The 24,085-nt window shown below is 36.7% G+C and overlaps 1 protein-coding gene across 1 annotated transcript in view; it reads right to left on the bottom strand.

Moving 5' to 3' along the window:
• Window positions 1-24,085, bottom strand: part of INPP4B (inositol polyphosphate-4-phosphatase type II B) — a 620,782-nt gene that overhangs the window by 396,476 nt on the left and 200,221 nt on the right. Inside the window, exon 2 of the mRNA XM_049770019.1 lies at window positions 19,031-19,097. The gene's annotated coding sequence lies outside the window, so the exon portion shown is untranslated. The remainder of the gene's footprint in view (window positions 1-19,030; window positions 19,098-24,085) is intronic.

The raw sequence follows: 24,085 nt of genomic DNA, 5'->3' as shown, positions 1-24,085 counted from the left end.
CTCAATATAGTTAAGGCCATCTACCACAAGCCAGTGGCAAATATTGTCCTCAATGGAGAAAAACTGAAAGCCTTCCCTCTAAATTCTGGCACAAGACAAGACAGTCCGCTCTCACCACTCCTATTCAACATAGCACTGGAATTAGTTGCTATAGCGATTAGGGAAGAAAAAGATATCAAGGGAAACCAGATAGGAAAGGAAGAAGTCAAGCTCTTGCTGTTTGCAGATGACATGCTACTCTACCTAGAAAACCCTAAAGTGTCTACCAAAAAGCTAATAGAAACAATAGACTCATATAGCAAGGTGGCAGGCTACAAAATGAACACACAAAAATCAATGGCCTTTCTATACACCAATAGTAATAAGGAAGAAATGGACATTAAGAAAACAACCCTATTCACAATAGTGCCACACAAACTCAAATATCTTGAAATCAACTTGACTAAAAACGTGAAGGACCTATCTATACAAAGAAAACTATAAAACTCTGCTCCAAGATATAAGAGAGGACACGTGGAAATGGAAGCACATACCCTGCTCATGGATTGGCAGGATTAACATAATCAAAATGGCAGTACTCCCCAAAGCTTGTACAAATTTAATGCGATCCCTCTAAAGATACATGTGACATTCTTCAAAGAAGTGGATGAGGAACTTTTGAAATTCATTTGGAACAATAAACACCCTAGAATAGCTAAAGCAATCATTGGGAAAAAGAATATGGGAGAAATTACTTTCCTAAACTTTAAACTGTACTAGAAAGCAATAGTTATCAAAACAGCATGGTGTTGAAATAAAGACAGGCCCTCAGATCAGTGGAATAGGCTTGAATACTCAGAGAATGTTCCTCAGACATACAATCACCTAATTTTTGATAAAGGAGAAAGAAACCCTAAATAGAGCAAAGAATGCCTCTTCAACAAGTGGTATTGGCAGAACTGGCTAGCCACTTCCAAAAAATTGAACTTAGACCCTGAGCTAACATCATGTATGAAGGTTAAATCCAAATGGATGAAAGACCTCAATATCAGACCCGAAACCATAATACATAGAACAACACATAGGCTAAACACTCCAGGACATTGAGATTAAAGGCTTCTTCAAAGAGGAAACTGAACTCTCCAAGCAAGTGAAATCAAAGATTAACAGATGGGAATATATTAAACTGAGAAGCTTCTGCACCCCAAAAGAAATAGCGCCCCAGATACAAGAGCCCCCAATGAGTGGGAGAAACTATTCACCCAATACCCATTAGATAAGGGGCTAATCTCCAAAATATACAAGGCACTGACAGAAATTTACAAGAAAAAACATCTAATCCCATCAAAAAATGGGGAGAAGAAATGGACAGACACTTTGACAAAGAAGAAATACAAATGGCCAAAAGACACATGAAAAAGTGCTCCACATCACTAATCATCAGGGAGATGCAAATCAAAACAACTATGAGGTACCACCTCACACCCCAGAGATTGGCACACATCACAAAGAATGAGAATATGCAGTGTTGGCGGGGATGTGGAGAGAAAGGAACTCTTATCCACTGCTGGTGGGAATGCCGTCTAGTTCAACCTTTATAGAAAGCAAGATGGAGATTCCTCCAAAAACTGGAAATCGAGCTCCCATACGATCCAGCTATACCACTCCTAGGAATATACCCTAGGAACACAAAAAATACAAATACAAAAATTCCTTCCTTACACCTATATTTCTTGCAGCACTATTTACCATAGCAATACTCTGGAAACAGCCAAGATACCATTCAAGAGATGAATGGCTAAAGAAACTGTGGTACATATACACAATGGAATATTATACAGCCATCAGGAAAGATGAAGTCATGAAATTTTCCTATACATGGATGTACATGGAATCTATTATGCTGAGTGAAATAAGTCAGAGAGAGAGAGAAAGATGCAGAATGGTCTCACTCATCTACGAGTTTTAGGAAAAATGAAAGACATTCTTGCAATAATAACTTTCAGACACAAAAGAGAATGGAGCTGGAAGTTATAGCTCACCTGTTGAAGCTCACCACAAACAGGGATGAGTTTAGTTATAGAAATAACTATGTTTTGAACTATCCTAATTAAGAGAACGTACAAGGGAATTAGAAAGCCTGTCTAGAGTACAGGTGGGGGTTGGGTGGGGAGGAGGGAGATTTGGGACATTGGTGATAGGAATGTTGCACTGGTGATGGGTGGTGTTCTTTACATGACTGAAACCCAAACACAATCATGTATATAATAAAGTTGTTTAAATAAAAAAGACAACCCCACTTATAAAAACTTCTATTTTTAATTAAGATAATATGATAAATTTTCTTCTTTAATGTTTAATTTTAGAGCTCTTTCTCAGTCAAGGACAGTTACACATTTTCTCTCGAAAACCCATGACAAATGTGTTAGCAGTAATGGGATAATATCACTGAGGAATATTACTTATGGAGAAATTTAATTTTAAGACTTAATCAAAATCATTATACTTATTAACCAAAACCTCAACCCTTAATACTGATTAGTCATACTGAAATAAAAAATGAACCTAAATGAGAAAAAATGAATGTATCCTAGAATAACGGGCCATGAGAGACTATGAAAAATAGTTAAAAACATAAATTCTCTGTTTGTGTATTTGTGTATTTATGTAATTTAGACATGATTAAAAAGGATTGAAATAAGTGCCAACAACCTATTAACATGGTCCCATTTTTAACATAGCATGCAAAGTTAGGTCACTGAAAAATAAAATTAATTTTAGAGAATAGAGTCAACTATAAAAACCAAGGTTAGTATGACGATTTATAATTATATTCATTTTTAGTCTATCTTTGTTATGTTGAGGTTATATTTTATATATGGTAATTGTTCCCAAAGAAGATGGAATTATTAGTAAAGTTCTATAAACATCATTGAATTTTAGCCAGTAAATACATTATTGATCTGGCTATAGCTTCAATCTAAGTATTTTTTTTCAATATAAGTATTTTTTTTTATTTTGGGCCACACCCAGCGGTGCTCAGGGGTTATTTCTGGCTGTCTGCTCAGAAATAGCTCCTGGCAGGCACAGGGGACCATATGGGACACCGGGATTCGAACCAACCACCTTTGGTCCTGGATCGGCTGCTTGCAAGGCAAACGCCGCTGTGCTATCTCTCTGGGCCCTCAATATAAGTATTTTTTACATGTATTACAAATTATTAAACTTGTTTACACATAATGCACAACTATATTTAAAATATATAAATCAAACTTATTAGAGTTTATGATCATATTCCTGGAAAAGAAAACTCTTAAAGGAGTCTAAACAAAATTAGAAGCAAATGATTAAAGAAGATAACCTGACATCTAAAATTTATTGAATAAAATTATCTGATCACGGTGATGGAATTTAGATGTGAAAGTCAGGTTAAGATAATGGAAGAGAGAAGAAACTGTGAGTGCTGCCTGTGTGTGTTTGTCTCTTGTCCTGTCTCCTGAACCTCTTGGGAGTGGGCCAAAAAGAGCCCAGAAAATTCGCTCTCCCAGAAGCTCATTCACAGGCCAGAAAGCCAAGGAACTGTTTCCAAACGTGAAAACCAGCTATAAGCTATAACATTCTACTTCGCAGAAGGCAGGTCCCTTGTTTATGACATCAGGCTGGGAAAATCTACGCCTGCCCAGTGGGGCCTGACTGTGAAAAACTGTGAGTGCTGCCTGTGTGTTTTTGTCTCCTGTCCTGTCTCCTGAACCTCTTGGGAGTGGGCCAAAAAGGGCCCAGAAAATTCTCTCTCCCAGAGACTCCAGAAGAGCAGCTATGCGGCCATGAGCTCTTTCTAATGAAAGAACGCCACTGCAACAAGAAGAAAAAAAAATCACAATAAGAACTGTGCTGGATCACTGAAACCTAGCATTTCTCCCTGGACTGTTTCTCTGCTGCATGCTCGGGCCTAAGATTTGATCCTGTATGAGGCTTCATCCACAGAGGGCGTCCCTTCCTTGGAAGAAAGTTGACCCACCCAGAAAGGGCGGAGCCAGAGGAGCATGGCCGTGCATATTATTTAGCCAATGAATACCACCACAACACGTAGAAAACTCAAAATACAAGTGTGACAATTGGGAAACAATGCAGGTCAGCATCAGACATAGAGAATGAAGATGACAATTCTGATGACCAGAAAACGGCCAATCAACTAATCAATATCTCAGATAAGGACTTTAGACAAGAAATATGGAAGATGCTCAAAGAACTCAAAGAAACCATGGATTGAGTTGAACAGAACACTAATAAGCAAGAAAATATGAAGACAGAAATCACAAAACTCTAAACTGAAATAACAGGTCACATAACAGGCCTAAAAAACACAATAAATGAATTGAATGACAAAATGGATAAGCTCTCCAACATGGTAACAGAGGCTGAGAATAGAATTGGTGCTGTGGAAGATGAGATAAATCACAACTCTATACAGCGGGAGAGATTGGAAAAAAAAACTTAAAGCAAATGAGCAGACAATGGAAAAATTAGTCAAAGAATGTGAACAAATAAAAATAGAAGTCAATGATAAGCTTAACAGAAACAACTTAAGAAACATTAGAGTCCCAGAGACCAGTAAGAAAATTTCCAGGTAGAATCAATGGTCAAGAACATCAATAAAGAGAAACTTCCAGAGCTAAAGAATATAAGCAATGAAATTCTGCATGCCCAAAGAGTACCAACCAAAAGAGACCCCAGAAAAAATACCATAAGACACATCCTAGTCACAATGACAAATCCCACAGATAGAGACAGAATTCTTAAAGCAGCAAGATCAAAAAGGGAAATTACATTCAAGGAAACATCCTTGAGATTTACAGCAGACCTGTCACAAGAAACACTCAAGGTCAGAAAGCAGTGGTGGGACATAGTGACAAAACTCAATGAAATAAATGCTTCGCCGAGAATACTGTACCCAGCAAAACTCACTTTCAGAAGTGAAGTAAAAATACATGGTTTCACAGACAAAAAACAGCTCAGATACTTTACATACTCAAAACCAGTCTTCAGAAAAAAACTGAAAGACCTAACTTAAGACAAGACTGACCAAAAGACACACCAAATTTTGATATAAAGATGGAACTAAATCCCAGGACAATTCTTTCTCTCAATGTCAATGGACTAAATGCACCAGTTAAAAGACACAGAGTGCTAAATGGATCAAAAAACTCAACTCAACTTTCTGCTACTAAAAATGGGAACCTGGAAAAAATGGATAAATTCTTGGACTCTTATAATCTTCCATGGTTGAAGGAAGAGGATGTAGCATATCTAAACACCCCCATCACTATTGATGAAACTAAAATGAAAATCAAATATCTGCCCAAAAACAAAACCCCAGACACAGATGGATTCACTAATGAATTCTTTCAAACTTTCTTAGAGGAACTACTACCAATCCTGGCAAGACTCTTTCATGAAATTGAACAAACAAAAACACTTCCAAATAGCTTTTATGAAGCCAACATCACCTTGATACCTAAACCAGAGAGAGATGCTATGAAAAAAGGAAATTACAGACCAATATCGCTGATGAATGCAGATGCAAAGATCCTCAACAAAATCCTGGCAAATAGTATTCAATGCCTGATTAAGAAGATCATCCACTACGATCAAGTAGGTTTCATCCCAGGAATGCAAGGCTGGTTTAATATCCGTAAATTAATCAACATAATACACAACATCAATAACAAGAAAAATAAAAATCACATGATCATATCAATAAATGCAGAGAAAGCATTTGATAAGTTCCAACACCCATTCTTGATCAAAACTCTCAGCAAGATGGGAATGGAAGGAACCTTTCTCAATATAGTTAAGGCCATCTACCATAAGATATAGAGATCAACACATAGGCTAAATACTCCAGGACATTGAGACTACTGGCACATTCAAGGAGGAAACTGCCCTCTCCAAGCAAGTGAAAGCAGAGATTAACAGATGGGAATATATAAAGCCAAGAAGGTTCTGCACCTCACAGAAAATAGCGTCCAGGATACAAGAGCCACCCACTGAGTGGCCGAAACTATTCACCCAATACCCGTCAGATAAGGAGTTTATCTCCAAAATATACAAGGCACTGACAGAACTTTACAAGAAAAAAACATCTAATCTCTTCAAAAATTGGGGAGATAAAATGGTCAGACAGTTTGACAAAGAAGAAGTACAAATGGCCAAAAGACACATGAAAAAATGCTCCTCATCACTAATCATCAGGGAGATGCAAATCAAAACAACTATGAGGTACCACCTCTCACCCCAGAGATTGGCACACATCACAAAGAATGAGAACAAATAGTGTTGGCGGGGATGTGGAGAGAAAGGAACTCTTATCCACTGATGGTGGGAATGCCGTCTAGTTCAACCTTTATGGAAAGCAAGATGGAGATTCCTCTAAAAACTGGAAATCGAGCTCCCATATGATCCAGCTATACCATTCCTAGGAATATACTCTTGGAACACAAAAAATACAATACAAAAGTCCCTTCCTCATACCTATATTTATTGCAGCACTATTTACAATAGCCAGACTCTGGAAACAGCCAAGATGCCCTTCAACAGATGAATGGCTAAATAAACTGTGGTACATATACACAATGGAATATTATGCAGCCGTCAGGAGAGATGAAGTCATGAAATTTTCCTATACATGGATGTACATGGAATTTATTATGCTGAGTGAAATAATTCAGAGAGAGAGAAAAAACACAGAATGTTCTCACTCTTTTATGGGTTTTAAGAAAAATAAAAAGATATTTTTAAGAAAAAATAAAAGATAATAATTTTCAGACACAAAAGAGAGAAGGGCTGGAAGTTCCAGCTCACCTCATCAAGCTCACCACAAATAGGGATGAGTTTAGTTAGAGAAATAATTACGTTTCGAACTATCCTAATAAGGAGAATGTACGAGGGAAATAAAAAGCCTGTCTAGAGTACAGGCGGGGGTTGGGTGGGGAGGAGGGAGATTTGGGACATTGGTGATGGGAATGTTGCACTGGTGATGGGTAGTGTTCTTTACGTGACTGAAACCCAAACACAATCATGTATGTAATCAAGGTGTTTAAATAAAATATATATAAGAAAATGATAATGGAAGATAGAAATTCTGATAAAATTCATGAATTAAGGACCATTTCGTGATCTGGAGAATAAAGGTAGAATTTTAGCCAATGATAATTTTAGTTTTAATCATATTATTTCTGACATGTCCTAAGAAATTCATTCAGAGAGCAGATAAGTGTGTGGATAGTGATCTACGGATAATTATGAGGGTTAAATAAGTGCATTTTTTAAAAAAATGTTGGCTAATGGTTGAAGGTGAAATAATGCATGAAGACACTGACAGTAATAATATGTCATTGGAAGGGATGAGTGAGAATTCAGTTTGTTGTGTCGAAAGCATTTTAGATGTAAGAGCAAAAGAAAGTTGGTAAAGGCTTAAGCAGGTCTAGTAAGAACAGCAGCAAAGAATTCAGTGGTGGGGTTTGAGAGTCTGTACAAAAAATAAGGAGCTTGCCTTGCATTCAGCCAAAACGGTTCTATCCCCAGAACTGTATATAATTCTCCAACCAAATGGGGTTGTTTGACAAAAAACAGAATCACTTTTTTTTTCTACCTAGCTGGTGTTTCTCAAGTAAATAATATTATTAACTTACAAAGACCTTAAGAGTGGTGGTATTTATGTTTGGAAGGATATCATGAGGGCTATACCAGAGAGTGCCTTAGTGGCTAATTCTGGCTCTAGATTCAGGTATTGTTTCTGATGGTGCTTGGCGCAGCCGCAAGAGCTGGGGATTTTAACCTGAGTTGTCACATACAAAGCAAGTGCCTTAAAGCATGTGTTATTTCCCCCAGCCTCTGATATCCCTTCAGGATGGGATACTACAACATAGTTAAATGATGAAGGATGATAGCTAAGAATTCAAAAGAGATTCAAGAGCAAAGGGCTTAAAGGGTGAAGGGAAGTAATTTGTAATCAGGGCACAATCTGGAAGATATGATCTAAAGAGAGGAAGTGTGTTGATAGCAAACAAGGTATGCAATTAAAAGTAAGGGACAGAAACAAAATTGTTCTCCCCAGTGGCCTTATTTTTTTCCCTTTAAAGGAAAAAACAGCATATTGATGAGCAATGGTGTTATGGATAGGGAAATATTTCTCAGTTTGACTTCAAAAGCATGATTCATGTAAGAGAAAAAATTAATAGATTTGACTACATTAAAATAAAAAATATTCTGTGGGCAAAAGATACCACTAAAAATGAAGTAATAAATTACAAACTGAAAATATACTAAAAGCATAGACATTTCAATGGGTGAAGAATATTACCCCAAGTATAACATCAGGAAAAAGCTGAATAGTATATAAAATAATAACTTTTCCTTGACTAATCAGAGAGCTGAGGTCTCAAAGCAATCAACCAGCCTGAAATCTAAAGAAAGACAGATGCCTCCATGGAATGAAACTTTTATCTGTGGGAGGAAGCCATGTCAGGCCCCAAACAATCTGTTTCAAAAGAATTCAGCTGAAAAATTCCATGACTCACTCAAGTTCAGTGGTGTCTCAGAATGAGCCTAGAGCTACTAAGAGACTCAAATTCAAGAGAAGTTTCCACCCAATAATACATCCTTTCTTCATGGTAGTTATAACTCATCAGGTAGTTATGAGAAAGACTGAAGGCAGGATGGGACATTGGAAAAAGAACCTACTGAGGAAGGAGAAATCATTACATAAAAAGCATGGCTCAGTGGGGGCCCTTCTTTCTATAGAATAAAATAGAAAAGTCCTGATATTATATTGGCAATTAGGGAAACAATTCACAAGAGTAGTAGGAGCATCCTGGGATCAGACCTTTCAGATGGTCTCAACATTTATTGCCAAGAGAGGGACAATATCACTGGGAAGGCTCCATCCCCAGGACTTTAGAACAAAGACCTTGCCAAAGATCCAGGAGCACATCTGTCCCAACCACAAGGCAAGCAAACATTAAGGAACAACTGACAAGGCCTCTCAGTGGAGGATTCTGATGGCCAAACTTCCCCTACCCCAAAAGAAAAAGACCTTGGAGGTCAGAACTTGAGGACAAAGTCCCAAAGTCATTTTATCTTCACTCTATGTTCATAAAATTAGCAATCTTCATTCACACGAAAATAACCGAAAGCGAATACACTGAAAGTAGCCATAGCAACAAAACCAAAATATAGCTCAATTACTGATGAAGTTAGATCTCCCAACATGTAAGTTAAAGGTTACAAGAAAAAAAAAACAACAATCCTACATTCAGTCCTAAATATCATTTATCTCATATTCTATCACCTTACTTACCATACCCCCCTAAAAAAGCAAAGACAGCTGTAATGATAATGGCAAAAGAACAGGCAGAGTTAAGAGAGAAGAAAAACAACAATGAAGAATAAAAGCAGCAACAGAGAAAGTACAGGGGTGGTGTGAGACTTATATGTAGTCGATCTTAAATTGATCCATGGCACCACATGTTCCCAGAGCACTGGCAGGGAAACCAGGGTAATCCCTGCAATAAGGGGCTAAGAAGCACCCTGTCCTTAAATCTAGCATTGAACTGTAGGCCAGGATGACTGAGAATTCTTGGAAAGAATCTCTCAGATAGTATCCAGACCTTCTGAACACCATATAGGAGATACCTATCCTTCTAATAAAAAGTAAAAGTCAAAAGGCAAATAAGAGAAATATTCAAGAATATGTCACAAGTTTGCACATGTGACAGTTGGCAGAAAGAGGATTTGCTCTATTAGCAAATGATTAATGGAAAAGACTTCTCTTGTATGACCACAGAGACATATAGGGAAACTCAGCAGAGCTAAAAAAAAAGTCAGGAAGAATCAAACGGAAGCACTAGAAATGTAAAACACAATTAGAGAAATAAAGAGTGTGTTTGACAGATTCATCAGCAGATGTGATACCATCAAAGAAATAATCAGTGAACTTGAAGATAGGCTAACAGAAATTATCTAAATTTAAACTAACAGAAACAAAAAAATTGGAAATGTGCCTTCAAAATCTATGATTCAGTATGAAATATACAGATATTATGTGAACCTTGGAAGCAGATAAAGTAAGGTTTTAAAGATTTGGTGACGAGGAAAAAATAAAGAAACAAAAAAATTTGAGGATAACACACACACACATACACACACACACACACACACACACACACACACACACATACACCAATAAGTAAGGAAACCCCACAAAAGGAAAAAAAACTACAGAAAACCAAAATAAGGAGAAAGTTTATAAGGATTTTTGAGCAAAAAAATCAACCAAGCAAACAAACAAAAACATTACGTATGCAATAACAAAAGTAACAAAATATTTTGGATTTTATGTTTTAAATATATAAGAAATACCTTCAAGTTTCTGAAAAAGAACAGTCAAACACATATTCTATACAAAAGTAAAAAGAACTTAATAATTTAAAGGAAAAATAATGCTTTTATCCAGACAAATAAAAACTGACAAATTCATTATCGGCCAACCTGCACTGTAAGAAATATTGAAGGAACTTTTTCAAGCATGACATGACAAAATTACTTGAATATACAAAACAAAAGAAGGTTTTATAAATGGGATAAAGAAAGTCAATGTTAATTTCATCTTCTTTTGCTTTCAATGTCTATAATAAAAATATAATTACTTAAAGAAATGGATGACACACTTTTTCTGTTAAGGGCAAATTTTAAATATTTTAGGCTTCTAGTCTGTATCATAAAACTCAATTTTGTTATTGTGATAGGAAAGAAGCCATTGATAATGCATGAACAAAGAGGTCGACTGAACTTTTGTGATTTAAACATATGACTTGGTATTCAGTGTTTTGCTACAGAGTACAATTTGCCAATTACTGGTTTAGAGTAAAGCTAGTAGCACTATGTTATTATTTTTTAGTATCTGAAAAAATAATAAATATTATCAGCATCATGAAGCATAGAAGAGAAGAATGATTGCTATTGTAAAATATATCATACAACGAAAGTAAAGGCAACAACTATTAAAAATTTAAGTTAAACTGTGATTAATTAAAATGTTGTGGCAATTTACAGGATAACAAAGTTAAAAAGTCAAGTACTAATAATAAATTAACAACAATGGTAAAATAAATAAGTAGAAAATTGTCACAAATCTGAAAGCAGAGAAATAAAACAAAAACTGATGGACTAAATGGAAGACAAATGCTGCTTTGTAACCCAATTACATGAGAAACATCATATTAAATACAACACTTTATACACACAGATACATATATGTTCCTAAAAGAGAAGTTGCAAATTAAGATACAATCAAAACATTATTAAATAAAGCATAATTATATTGAAATATAATGATAGAGCTAGGATAAAGGGGCATAAAAATTAGATGGGCATAGGGCCATGATATTTTAAAATGTCAATAGAAGACAAACTTATTGCCAAATAAGCTCATCAAAAAATAGACAGAGGCCTTGATAAGAGGTGACATTAGCTAGATGGCTTCTCAGAAAAAAAAGGATCTGGGAGGAAATGGATGGGTTTACACCAGGCCTGGTTAAAGATGTTTCATGACCTGTTCAGGTCATATTAAATATCTACTGGAGAGAACAAAATTTCAACTGGACTAACCCAGGTTTTTAAATTGCCCAATTATGAAGCATTGGGTGGCTTGTTCATTCCTGTTCTTCTCAGGAACATCTTAGCAAGGCTCTAGTTAGGATGGTAGTGGACCCTACCTTCAGTAGGTAGGCCATTAAACCTGCCATTCCACATCAGTGGCTTCAAACTTGTTGAGCCAGTAACATGGTGCTATTATTCCAGGAGTTATCCATGTATTATACTAAGACAAGTCTTCTCAAAACCTCTAAGTACCTGAAATTTGCGAAATGAAGAGCAAGAGTCCAGAGCTTGGAAGAACCAATGGGCAACTCTAGACCCCCAATGAGAGAGAGAACCTGGAATCTGGGCAGATGGGAATTAGTCTCAGCTTTCCTGCTCCCCTACCTTCATAGGATTGAAGGGAGAGACAATTATATTAGAAGATTTACCCATTCTCAACTTAGAAATTTATTTGATTATAGTTCAAAAATAATTAACAAATTTTTGTTTTAAAAAAAGTTTCAGGAAAAGTTTTCCTTTGAGAAAAACTTGCATACATTGGTCAATTTGATATTTTTGCCTAAAAATAAAAAAAAATCGGACATGTATTTAAAGTCATAGGCCTTCTGGGGTCTCCTAAAGCTCCTGAGCAGAGGAAAATTTTCACTGATGAGTGCCCAAGGGGAACATTTCTATCAAGAAAACAAATTGTGTTAGAAAACAATTGAATTCTCCAAACCACCAGTATGGTTTGGCTGCCATATTAAACTGAGTGAGACTTGCTTTCTGTCTGTCTCTCTGTCTCTGTCTCTGTCTCTGTCTCTGTCTCTCTCTCTCTCTCTCTCTCTCTCTCTCTATATATATATATATATATATATATATATATCTTTCTCACACACACACACACACACACACACACATGAATAAAATGAAGTTTACAGTTAATTGGCAAGAGCAAAAAGTGGTGTTCAATCTTGAATCAGTGCTGGGTGTTCTCACCTTTCCCAGGCAGAAAGAGCACTGGGATGAGAGGCTTCCACAAGCACACAACAGTTTTGAAAACAGAATTAAATTAATCATCTCCATTTCTCCAGATCCAATATTTTGGCCAATTTATGCAATTTATGGAAGGGTAACATTTCCTTTCTTTGTCCCTCAACTCATAGAGGATTCTTTTATAGATCACAGTCCCTTGCAAGAAATACTTTCAAACCACAATGAGCATTTAAAGCTAAAACTAAAAATCTTGAAGAGGACGGAACACAGGAGAGAGAGAGAGAGAGAGAGAGAGAGAGAGAGAGAGAGAGAGAGAGAGAGAGAGAGAGAGAGAGAGAGAGAGAGAGAGAGAGAGAGAAGAGGAGAGAGCAGCATTCAGGGAATAAGAATACACCTTTGGTTCCTTGTTAGAGATCATTCTGTAGCCATTCGTTCCAAAATAAACTCAAAGAACATAGCTCTCTGCTGTACAGAAGTGATAAGAGTGAGACTTCGTCATACCCTGGCACAAGACACCCCTGTGAATGCAAGGATTCAGAGGATTTTGCCATAAAACTTCCTCCTATCTTTGTCACAATGTCAAGTATCCCACCGTGACCGGATTTCCTGAAGGACCACTTGGGCTGACTTTGGGAATATTGATTGCCAGTCGTGTGACTTGTTGGATATTGATCAAACAAGTGTCAGTCTCAACTTGGGCCAACTTTGGGAATCATGACTCCTAGCAGCCTATCTCAAGCCTTTCACAATGAGTAGGTACACCAAGAGAACATTTTCATTTGGCTGGAAGTTGATTCTTGGTTCGAATGCATTGAAAAGGGAAACTGAAAATGGTAAGCTTCATTAGTGTTTGTTTTTTCCCCATCCTTGTGTTCTGTCATATGTGCTGATTCTATTATGGCAGCATATGCTGGAACAAGATTATAACAAGTCTAGACTGTACTTGAAAGACATTTCTAATAGAGACATCAAAGGAATCATTTCATAGAATGTGTGAATTCCTTGTGATGATAACACATCTTTTGAGATACTCATGATTTTGTTTTCTCTTTAAAATGAATTTTATATTTATTGAACTTCCTTAACTTTAATTTTGAAAAGTTGTCCTAAATCCTATATGTACTCTTTCACTGAGTCATTTCTGTCATTTTACCTGAAAATTCACTTATCATTTCCCTGGTGCCACTCACTTTAGTTTCTCTATTGGCTTTTCATTCATTGTGTTCTTCATACTGAGAATCTGTTTTTAGTCATTATCTTTGGGGAAGAATTTCTTCCATTTTTGGTTCTCATTTCTGATATCATGTGCTGATAACATGTTTAAATATCATTTCATGTCATGGGCTAAAGTTCTCAACATTATATGTGTGTCCCAGTCATTCCTCAGGGAAAGATCCCCTAAAGTAAGATGATGTCACCATTAAGGCTGCACACTGCTGTCCTGGGAACCAGAGCATGTAGACCACTGGCTGCAGAGCCAGGGTGTAGACTCCAAAAGCCAATAGGGCTGACTCAACTAATCTGAAGTCTCCATTCACTCCACTAGGGACTCAGACACTGAGTAAAAACAAATGGCAAACTTTGATCATGGTCAACTCTCTATTGAGCTTTTTGAAAATTAAGCAAAGAATGAGAGGGAAAAAGTCCTGGTGTTAAATAGCTGGGCTCTGACGGTACTGATATTAGAGCCATTTACTACCAAAAAAAAAAAAAAAAAAGCCTGAAAACAAACTCCAGAAACTCCAAAATGAATAAGAGAATTCTCTCCAGAATTCTGCTGCTCCAGAGAGGAATTTATATAATTATACTACACTAGTTTTACAGAGATTTGTACAGCAAAAATGTGGGGAAAGAGAAGAGATGGAAAATTGGAGAGACAGCCAATAGGGTAGGAGATGTTGAAAAAGGAGACAGGAAGGTAGCAGATCCACAATGTGCAGGAAACTGGATAAGCTGGATCAGATAACATGAATCCCAACAGGAAGGATCAGATAACAAATCCCAACCGGAAGTGGGCGCACCATCATAAATGAAATTCACAGGAAGGCACTGCAGCTTCTGTTGTCAAAGTTAGAATTGATAAAAAAAAAAAAAAAAAGTAAAGAAAAGAAAAACAGCCATTAAGGCAACCTAGGTTCTCCATATCCTGGCACTAGCATTGCGGGGCCCAGCCAGATATGAGCAGAATAACTACCACGCTTAGCAAAAGGCAAGTGTTGCAACTCATAATGTGTCATTGTACTCTGCATTTGGGAAACAAAAACAAAATATCGATGAGAAAATAAATATAATAGGCAAAATAGAGAATTGGTGAATCTGCCTTTGAGCCTTTTTCTCCACTATATAGAATCAAGAAATATTGCTAAGTCGGATTTTTAAATTCTATTTTAAAGGTGTATAACTAAGATGAGAGCAGGTAGAATGTTCATCCAGAGGGAAAGAGTGTACAAATGATGGAATCTTAGATTTCAAAACTTTAAAAGCATTTTATATCAGCAAAATATAATCCCCAAAAATCACAATTTATAGAGATCTGAAAATCATCACTCATTTGAGAAAATCATCATTGGTTGAAAAAATGACTCTTAAAAGAGGAAGCAGGGAAAGCTCAATACCAAATAATCTGTACTCCAAACACCAAGTCATTTTATGTAGGTAATTTTTTAATATGACTTTAATATTGCAATTTATGCTTTTCTTCTTATTTCTATGTTTACATGTCAATTCTTTTCCTTTTTTTTTCACTTACCCATGTTCAATTAAACTAATTAGATTCCAAATTTGAGAGACTGCTCTAGGAGAAAGCAAATGGCAAATTAATTCAGGGACAGCTGCTTCTCATATTTCTAGGGATGAAAATATGAGACATTTTTGTTTCTAAGTTATAAAATTTAAGAAAAATGTCACAACTTTTTATTATCTATTTGTTTGTTTGTTTGTTTGTTTATTGTTTTTTGGGCCATACCTGGTGACTCTCAGGAGTTACTCCTGACTAAGCTCTCAGAAATCGCTCCTGGCTTGGTAGACTTGGGGGACCCTATGGGATGCTTGGGGGAATCGAACCACAGTCTGTCCTAGGTCAGCCACGTGCAAGGCAAATGCCTACTGCTGCACCACAGCTCCAACCCCACAACTTTTTATTTTTAATAATAATTAGAAAAATTGAAAGTTGCTGAATTGATCTATCTGCGATAGAAAGACTCCCTTCTGGAATTAGATTAACTTTTGAAAGTCTTGTAACTTGTATTGTTGAAAAATCAACATGTCCATGTTTTATATAATATTAAATGATTCTTTTTTTTTAGGAGAAGAGGGTGCACAGCTGACAGTATATGGGGCTATTCAGTACTCAAGGGAGGATAGCAGTGCCCAGATCTAACCAAGACCTCACATGCATCACATCACACATCCTTGTGTTATTTCTCTAGCCCAAAGATTAAACCATTGTTGATATATTTAGGGGCTACACCGGCTGTGCTCAGGGATTACTACTAATTGTGTGATCAGGAATCACTCCTGACTATACTTAGTGGACCATATGGGATGCCAGGGATCGAACCCAGGTCAGCCACATGCAAAGCAGGAGCCTACCCATTGTACCTACCCACTTGTCCTGCCAAGATTAAATCATTTCTTTGATTATTTTTCCATTAAAAATTGAATCCCCATGAATGATAAACTTACAAAGATGTTTATAATTATCAGGCATGAATTGTTCTAATACCATTCCTTTTACCAGTACCCACTACCTTCCACCAGCTGCCTCCCGTGTTTCTTTCCCTACCTTATTCCCCCTTTGCCCTCACTACAGTGAAAGCTTTCTCCTAAAGACCAGTTCTTCTATTTTTCTATTTTTCTTCATTTCTAATGCCATTATGCATCCGGTTAAATCATTCTTTATTTATTTTTTGTTTTTTTGTTTGTTTGTTTGTTTGTTTTTTGGGTTACATCCAGCAGCGCTCAGGGGTTACTCCTGGCTCTCAGAAATAGTTCCTGGTAGGTTCAGGGGACCATATGGGATGCTGGGATTCAAACCCACTATCCTTCTACATCTAAGGCAAATGCCTTACCGCTGTGCTATCTCTCCAGCCCCTGGTTAAATCATTCTTAAGATACAAGGAGTTTTCTAGTCAGTTTCTTCACTTTCATGTATTTAGTTTGAGAATTTTACAAATGAAGGAGAACAGATATTTTCTGTGGAGAGTCTGATTTAGAGCACTTGAGTTGCAAATAGTATATTCTTGTTGCTGTTTTCCTCTGCCCGTGATTTAATAGAACAAATAAAATTAGTACTGATATTAAAATGGACTATCAGTGTAAATTTGCTCTAGTGTTCCTTATTGGTACGTAAGGCTACATTTCCACAAACATAGTCAAGATCTGAAGACATTAACCATATAATATAGATAGAAGAATATCTTTTGTCAGAAAAAGCCAAATAATAGATATTTTTTCTAACTTGAATTATCTAGATTCTGGAGGATAATCAAAAATTATTTAATTTGTATAGACTTTCATTTGTTTTGGTCTTTATTAAATAGATAGTTACCTAAAAGTAATCAACAGGATAAGTAATAGGAACCTCTTAAATGCCTATCTCCCCCCCAAAAAAAAATTGGAGATTATTTTTTTATGCAGACCAGGATACACCTTTGGGAAATACCAAATTACAGTTACATAAGCTCACTATTTACTACAGAATGTTTTAGAATTTCTTACTATGCCTTTCAAGCTCCTGACAATGTTACTGTCATTTTCAAATTTTCTTGGCCTCAATTTTTATTATATAGAGCAAACCAATGGGAGGAGTTAGTATTTGAGTACTGGCTACACAGACCACTACCTTGAACACTCAGACAATTGAGTAACTTCAGCAAGATACAAGGAGGGTGAGGGTGAATGCGCATTTAAAAGCATACCAGCGATAGCACAGAGCGATAGCATAGAGGTAGGGCATATACCTTGCACACAGCCAACATGGGATATAACCGAATTCAATCCCCGACATTCCATATAGCCCCCAATCCTGTGATTTCTGAGCATGGAGCCAGGAGTAACCCCTGAGCACCATTGGGTGTGGCCCAAAACCCCACCCCCAAAACATTCATGAGACGAGAGAGAAGAACAAATGACAGTTCAGAGAGGGCAGAAAGTAGTCCAATAGTTGCTTAAAGCTGTCATTAAAATCCTCTAATTCTGGGGCAGTTGCCATATATGTTTTCAACTCTACTTTGGCATCTGTCCCTCTTGACGTTGTTGTCTTTCTGAGTCACAATATCCTCTTTGAATTAATTTATTTTTTGTTTATCTATTTATTTTGATTTTTGGACCACACTCAGTTGTACTCAGTCAGGGCTTACCCTTGGCTTTGTGTTCAGGGGTCATTCCTTGAGGGGGATGAGGGATCATAAGTGGTGCCAGGGATCAAGTTGGAGGCAATGAAAGTGCCCTGCCTGCTGGACTATCTCTTTAGCCCCACAGTTTCTGTTCTTTATCCATTCCTGTTCAGCATGTTGGGAGTCTTCCTCTCAGATTCATGCTGTTGGTTAAATGTCATCCCAAGGACATGAGCTTAGTTCAGCCAATCCACCAGAGTACTCCCTTGTCACCTCCATGATTCCTCTAAAAGAACTCTCTGATCTCTCTTTACAAAATTTAATCCTCTGTTGAAATTTGGTTTCTTTTTTAAAAATATTGTTTCTAAGCACCATGAGGATTGGGGGATAGTGCACCATTGCTGTAAAGACACCAATCTCTCTCTCTCCCTCTCCCTCTCCCTCTCTCTCTCTCCCTCTCTCTCTCTCTCCCTCTCTCTCTCTCTCTCTTACTTTCACTCTCTCTTTCCTCCTCCGCACTTGGTCCCTCTCTCTCTTTCTATCATGCAAAAGGACATTAATGAACAGAGGTTGATTTTTAAAAACAATAACACATTTTGTTCTTTATATCAAATAAATATCTTTCTTTTTGTCAAAAAGTATTAAGAATTAGCTAACTATTTAACCCTTCTGTTTGGATCTGGCTTTTGAAATCCACAAAATTGACTTGTTCTTGGAAGATATAAGTTAGGTATATAAATTAATGTATTTTTTGTTTTGAGATAACACCTGGCTGTGTTCAGGAATTATTCTCTGCTCAGGAATTACTCTTGGAGGAGTTAAAAAGATCATATGTGTTGCCAGATATAGAACATGGGTTGTCTGCATGCAAATCAAACATATTTCCTGCTATGCTATATCTTCAGTCCCCCAATAAATTAATTTTTATAATATAATCAACCTTCTATATCATGCAATCACATATTATAGAAAAATCAAACAGATATTTCTGTAAGTTATTTTAAAACACTAGAATCTATACATTTAATTCAATCATCAGTCCAAATAGATATGATATAAGTTGCTGAGAATCACTTCTGTACCTGCTTTCTTGTTGGGTTCTTCCAATAGCATTTGCCTCCTGATTACTGCCTTATGAATCTCAGAGCTCTGAAAGGACAAGATCAAAAAATATTAGGAATTGGTGCTTCACCATGAACTTATTTTATTCAAATATTCCAGATAAAATGTATACTGTAGAATTAAGCATGATTAAAACGGTTTTACAATTTTTTCACAGCAGATTTATCATGTCACTGTCACTCAGGTTTGGCTGATATAAGGACAAATTAGTCAATGCAAGCATGATGATCTCGCAGATGGCCATGGTCATCTCCCTCTCTGCAGAATTTCCCAGAGATAACCTGTCCCACTCCTCTTCAGGTTTGGAAGAGACTCTGATCTTGAATCCTTCCTTCCTTCCTTCCTTCCTTCCTTCCTTCCTTCCTTCCTTCCTTCCTTCCTTCCTTCCTTCCTTCCTTCCTTCCTTCCTTCCTTCCTTCCTTCCTTCCTTCCTTCCTTCCTTCCTTCCTTCCTTCCTCCTTCCTTCCTTCCTTCCTTCCTTCTTCCTTCCTCCTTCCTTCCTTCCTTCTTCCTTCCTTCCTCCTTCCTTCCTCCTTCCTTCCTTCCTTCCTCCTTCCTTCCTTCCTTCCTTCCTTCATTCCTTCCTTCCTCCTTCCTTCCTTCTTCCTTCCTTCCTTTCTCCTTCCTTCCTCCTTCCTTCCTTCCTTCCTTCCTTCCTTCCTTCCTTCCTTCCTTCCTTCCTTCCTTCCTTCCTTCCTCCCTTCCTTCTTCCTTCCTTCCTTCCTCCTTCCTTCTTCCTTCCTTCCTTCTTCCTTTTCAAACTACCATATTCATTCTGCTCACAGAAGCAACCCTTTTTTACTGGGCTACATACATCAGCCACTATTTCAAATTACATGAGTCAACAGATATTATTGCACCTCTGTGCAGGTGAGGGTTAAAACTAACCAGGCTCCAGTTATTCCACACCTACACCTTTCATAGAAAGGCCTGTGTTGGGAAATGACCTCTGGCCCAGTCTTGGAAAGTGACTGCTGAATTCTTGGACTAGTTGGCTTGAGAAAGTTTATGTATGTCTGAGGACTAGGCCAAAGCTATACCATTTTGACCTTTGTGCTGAACACAAAGGTTTTTGTTTGAGGGTTGAGAGGCTAAAGTCTGAGAAACTGAGGTCAACCATGTGCACATGTTGAACTCTAGAAACCACCACTGAGCTGAGTCTCCCAGTCACCCACTTCATTGCTGTCATATGCTCTTGTTGCAATATTACACACATCACCTGTTTTAGGAACAAATACCTGGAAGTCAGTGTCTAGATTCTGCCTTGTGCATCAGTTTCATTTACTGATTTTCCTCTAAATCCATTTAATATAATAAAAAATGACTGTGAGTTACACAGTTTTTCTGAATTGTGCGTGTCTTAGCAAATCATCCAGACTCAGAGTGGTCTTTTGATACCCTTAAGACCCAGGGAGGTAGGTGTTACTAGTCTTCACATTCATAGATACAAAATGAGCAAAGACATGCCAAAATCATTCTGAGATTCCCAAGGCAATTTTGTGTCAGTGTTTAAGTTTGAACTCAGGCTGGAGAGTCCAGGGTTAAGGAATTTGTCTTGCATGTGGCAGAGCCCAGTTTGACCCCCTGGTACCATAGTTTGTATCCCTGAGCACCTCAATGTGTGATCCCTGAGCACAGAGCCAGGTATAAGCCTTGAGCACAACTGTGTGTAAACACCCCTCATTAAACAAATATGAACAAATATGGACTCAATAATAAGTTCCAGGGTGAGAATTACCATTGCCATGCTACTTATTAAAAGTGATGGTTATTATGTATATAATAAGCATATCCAAAAATCTCACCTATTTCATATCAGGGCAAATAAATTTCAAATGACAAATTTACTATGAAGCAAAAAAGATTTTATTCTATGTGCTAAAAAAGAGAATACTAATTTACAAAGTTAAAAGTGTTCTTTATATTGTATTTTTCCATTGCATTTTATTCAATTTATTATTTAGTCCATTGTATTTTATCACAAACAAATTCTACACAGAGAAGTCAATAATACAGAAGTGGAATAAAATTCTAAGGCCAGAGTGATAGCCCAGCAGGTAGGTCATTTTTGTGCATGCAACTGACCAGGGTTCAATTCCCAGCATCCCATATGATCCCCCAAGCCTGCCTGGAACAATTTCTGAGTGCAGAGTCATGAGTAACACCTGAGCACTTCTGGGTGTGGATCACCAACCCAAAAACAAACAAACAAACAAACAAACAAAAGGTTTTACCATACACAGCCTGATATATCCTTCTCCCCTTTGATGTAGTTTTTAAAATTGAGGTGGGGGGAGGACTGAAAACCACAAGTAACAATTTTAAAATCATGCCAGAACTTATTTAATTTGGGAAATAAGATACTCTCACATTTTTTCTTATAATTTTTCATTTTCAAACTGATATATTTAGAATTACTTTTAAAATAAGTATTGGTAAAAAAAAATAGTTCCATAGAGAAAGCATGCAGCTAGCCAGTCAAGTGTTACAAAAATGTTACAAAAAATGCAATTCATTTACTGATATCTCAACATGAAATAGAAAAATAATGCACCAGTTGCATAGAAAAGTCATCATTTGGCACTCTGAAGTTTTTATTCAGGTAGACTTTGCTCTAAAAATGATCACTTTACTCTAATTACTTATTGTCATTGGGTATCTGAAAGTGTAGCTTTACTCTTAACAACAGAACTAGAATGCATTCTCTTATTTTTCTCCGTCCCCATAACGCTAAGTATTGAACTCTGAAATACATATAATGTATAACAATGTCTTGTCTTTACCACAAGATCAGACTGAGTATCTCTAAGTATTCTAGGTATTATATCTACAAAAATAACAAGTCAACCTTGCAAGGTAGATGTGAAGACTCAGGGAAGTCTCCTAGTCCAGAGTTTCTAAACAAACCCTTGAAATAATTTTCAAAACTGCAATTCAAGCACACAAAAGAAGAGAAATCTTTACACAATGAACAAATAAAGTACGTTGAATGTAAACTTAATAATTGTGCAGTTTCAAAGAACAAAAGTTGATGATGCCAAGGAATCAATGGCATTATCTGAGAGTTTTTCGAACTTTTTTGGTACCTATTATAGTATTTCCTAGTCATCACTTAACAATACCATCAAATAGAAGAATCAGAATGCATCCAAACACACAAAATGGTATGATTGTCTTAAATAAACACCCCAGGAAGTAGATTAAAATTCAAAGAAAAAAAGAATAGAGAAAACTCTCTCAAGAGAGAGCATTTCAACAGGAGAAAGAAATCTTTGCATTGTAGCAAGAAAATTTGTGATTGAATATGTCATTACTCCTGTTGAAATGCTCTCTCTTGAGAGACTTTTCTCTATTCCTTCTCAACAGCATCCCACTTCCTTGGGCATACACCCCTCTTTAGTCTACATTAGTTTTCTTCATAATCTTTATCACCATGAGATTTTACATTGCTTTTATTTGTCTGTTGTTTGAATTTGTACCAAGTAAGTGTCACATGGGAAGAAATATTCAGTTGTGACTCCAATATTTTTATATGAAAGTGTCCATATCAAAGAAGAGGCAGGATAAGTATCTGGCCATGTGTGTATTTGTGTACATTCAAGTTTGATGATATATACATGTGTAATTTTGTGTATGTGTGCATATATGTATGTGAAAAAAATAAAATTATCAATAAAAAAGAAACTTAATTCTTATCACTTCCTCCACAATTGTTGTCCCAGTAAGATATTCACCTTAACTTTAAAGGCCATAAAAGCCTTTGTGTTTTCAGTAAAAATTAACAAAATCTTTATCCAGAGTGTTAACAGAGGGGTACAGTGCTTGCCTTGCACTTACCAACCTTCATGTGATCTCAAGCACCTCCTATGTTCTCCCAGTGCTCCTGGGTACAGGGCGAGGAGTAAGCCTTGAGCACAGCCCCCCAAAATTATTTTTTAGAAAAAGGAATATAAAATATGCAAAATATTATTTTAGACAGCTCCTAAATGACAAACTGGGCATTATGCATAGAATTAAAACATGTCCTATTTTAGGTGGTAGCTATACTCTATACTCTCTACTGGCTCCACCTGATGCTATGTAACTTGGTCTCTTTCTTGGTCATTATTTCCACAACTTTTGTAGCTCTACTCACTCATATTCTTTAGTCACCCATATTCTCTCTCTCTCCTCCTGCTCCAAAGTCCTATGTGATGGGAAAAAGTAGCTAACATTAAGGTCTTTTGAAAATTGTCCTATGAGAGGAAGTTGAGCCTAAGATGGCCTATTGTTGATCTGACACGAATAGGGTATTTCCTGGTGAAGCCCTGGCTATTGGGAGGTTCTCAGATGTCTTCCCAAAGCCTGGGTGCAGCGGGGTAGAGTATAGAAAAGACCAGAGGAACAAAGGCTTGTGCAGCAAAAAGATGTGTGTAGAATAAAGGCTCTCGAATGTGCTGGAACACTCAGACATCCTCCCTGATGTTGCCTCACAGATGGTATATGCACCATTACTTGAGTCCATTATGATAAACTCTCTGATATAGATGCAGATTTCCATAAAATCGGTAAAAGCAGGTTTTGTAAGTCTTTCATTTGTTCTCAAATTCCCACTTCTTATTGTACATGTGAAGTAGAATTTAGCAATGAGTTTATTCTCAACATGATCTTCACATCAACTAAAACACTATCAACTATCAACTTCACATCAACTGAAAATAAAATTCTATCGTAATTAGTAAGATAAGGATCATTCTCAGAATGCAAGATAAATTTGTGACAATAATTTTTCTATCTCACAGCAATAAACAGAAATTAAATTTTCTAAATAAATGAATGCAACTCCTGTTAGCACTAATAACAACTGGAATCACCACAGCAGTAACAACAAAAAAATCAGTAAGTATTATGAGTAACTATAAAAATTATAAAAAAAAAGTAAGGGGAAAAACCCAAACACATATAAATGAGGAAAATATTTGTCATATAAATTTTATTGTGTTCAAAATTATATTTTAACATGACAGCAATAAAAA

The sequence above is a fragment of the Suncus etruscus genome, chromosome 3 (genome assembly GCF_024139225.1).
Source record: "Suncus etruscus isolate mSunEtr1 chromosome 3, mSunEtr1.pri.cur, whole genome shotgun sequence".
NCBI lineage: Eukaryota > Metazoa > Chordata > Mammalia > Eulipotyphla > Soricidae > Suncus > Suncus etruscus.
Note: the sequence above shows the minus strand (reverse complement) of the source record. Positions and strands in the feature narration are given on the sequence as shown.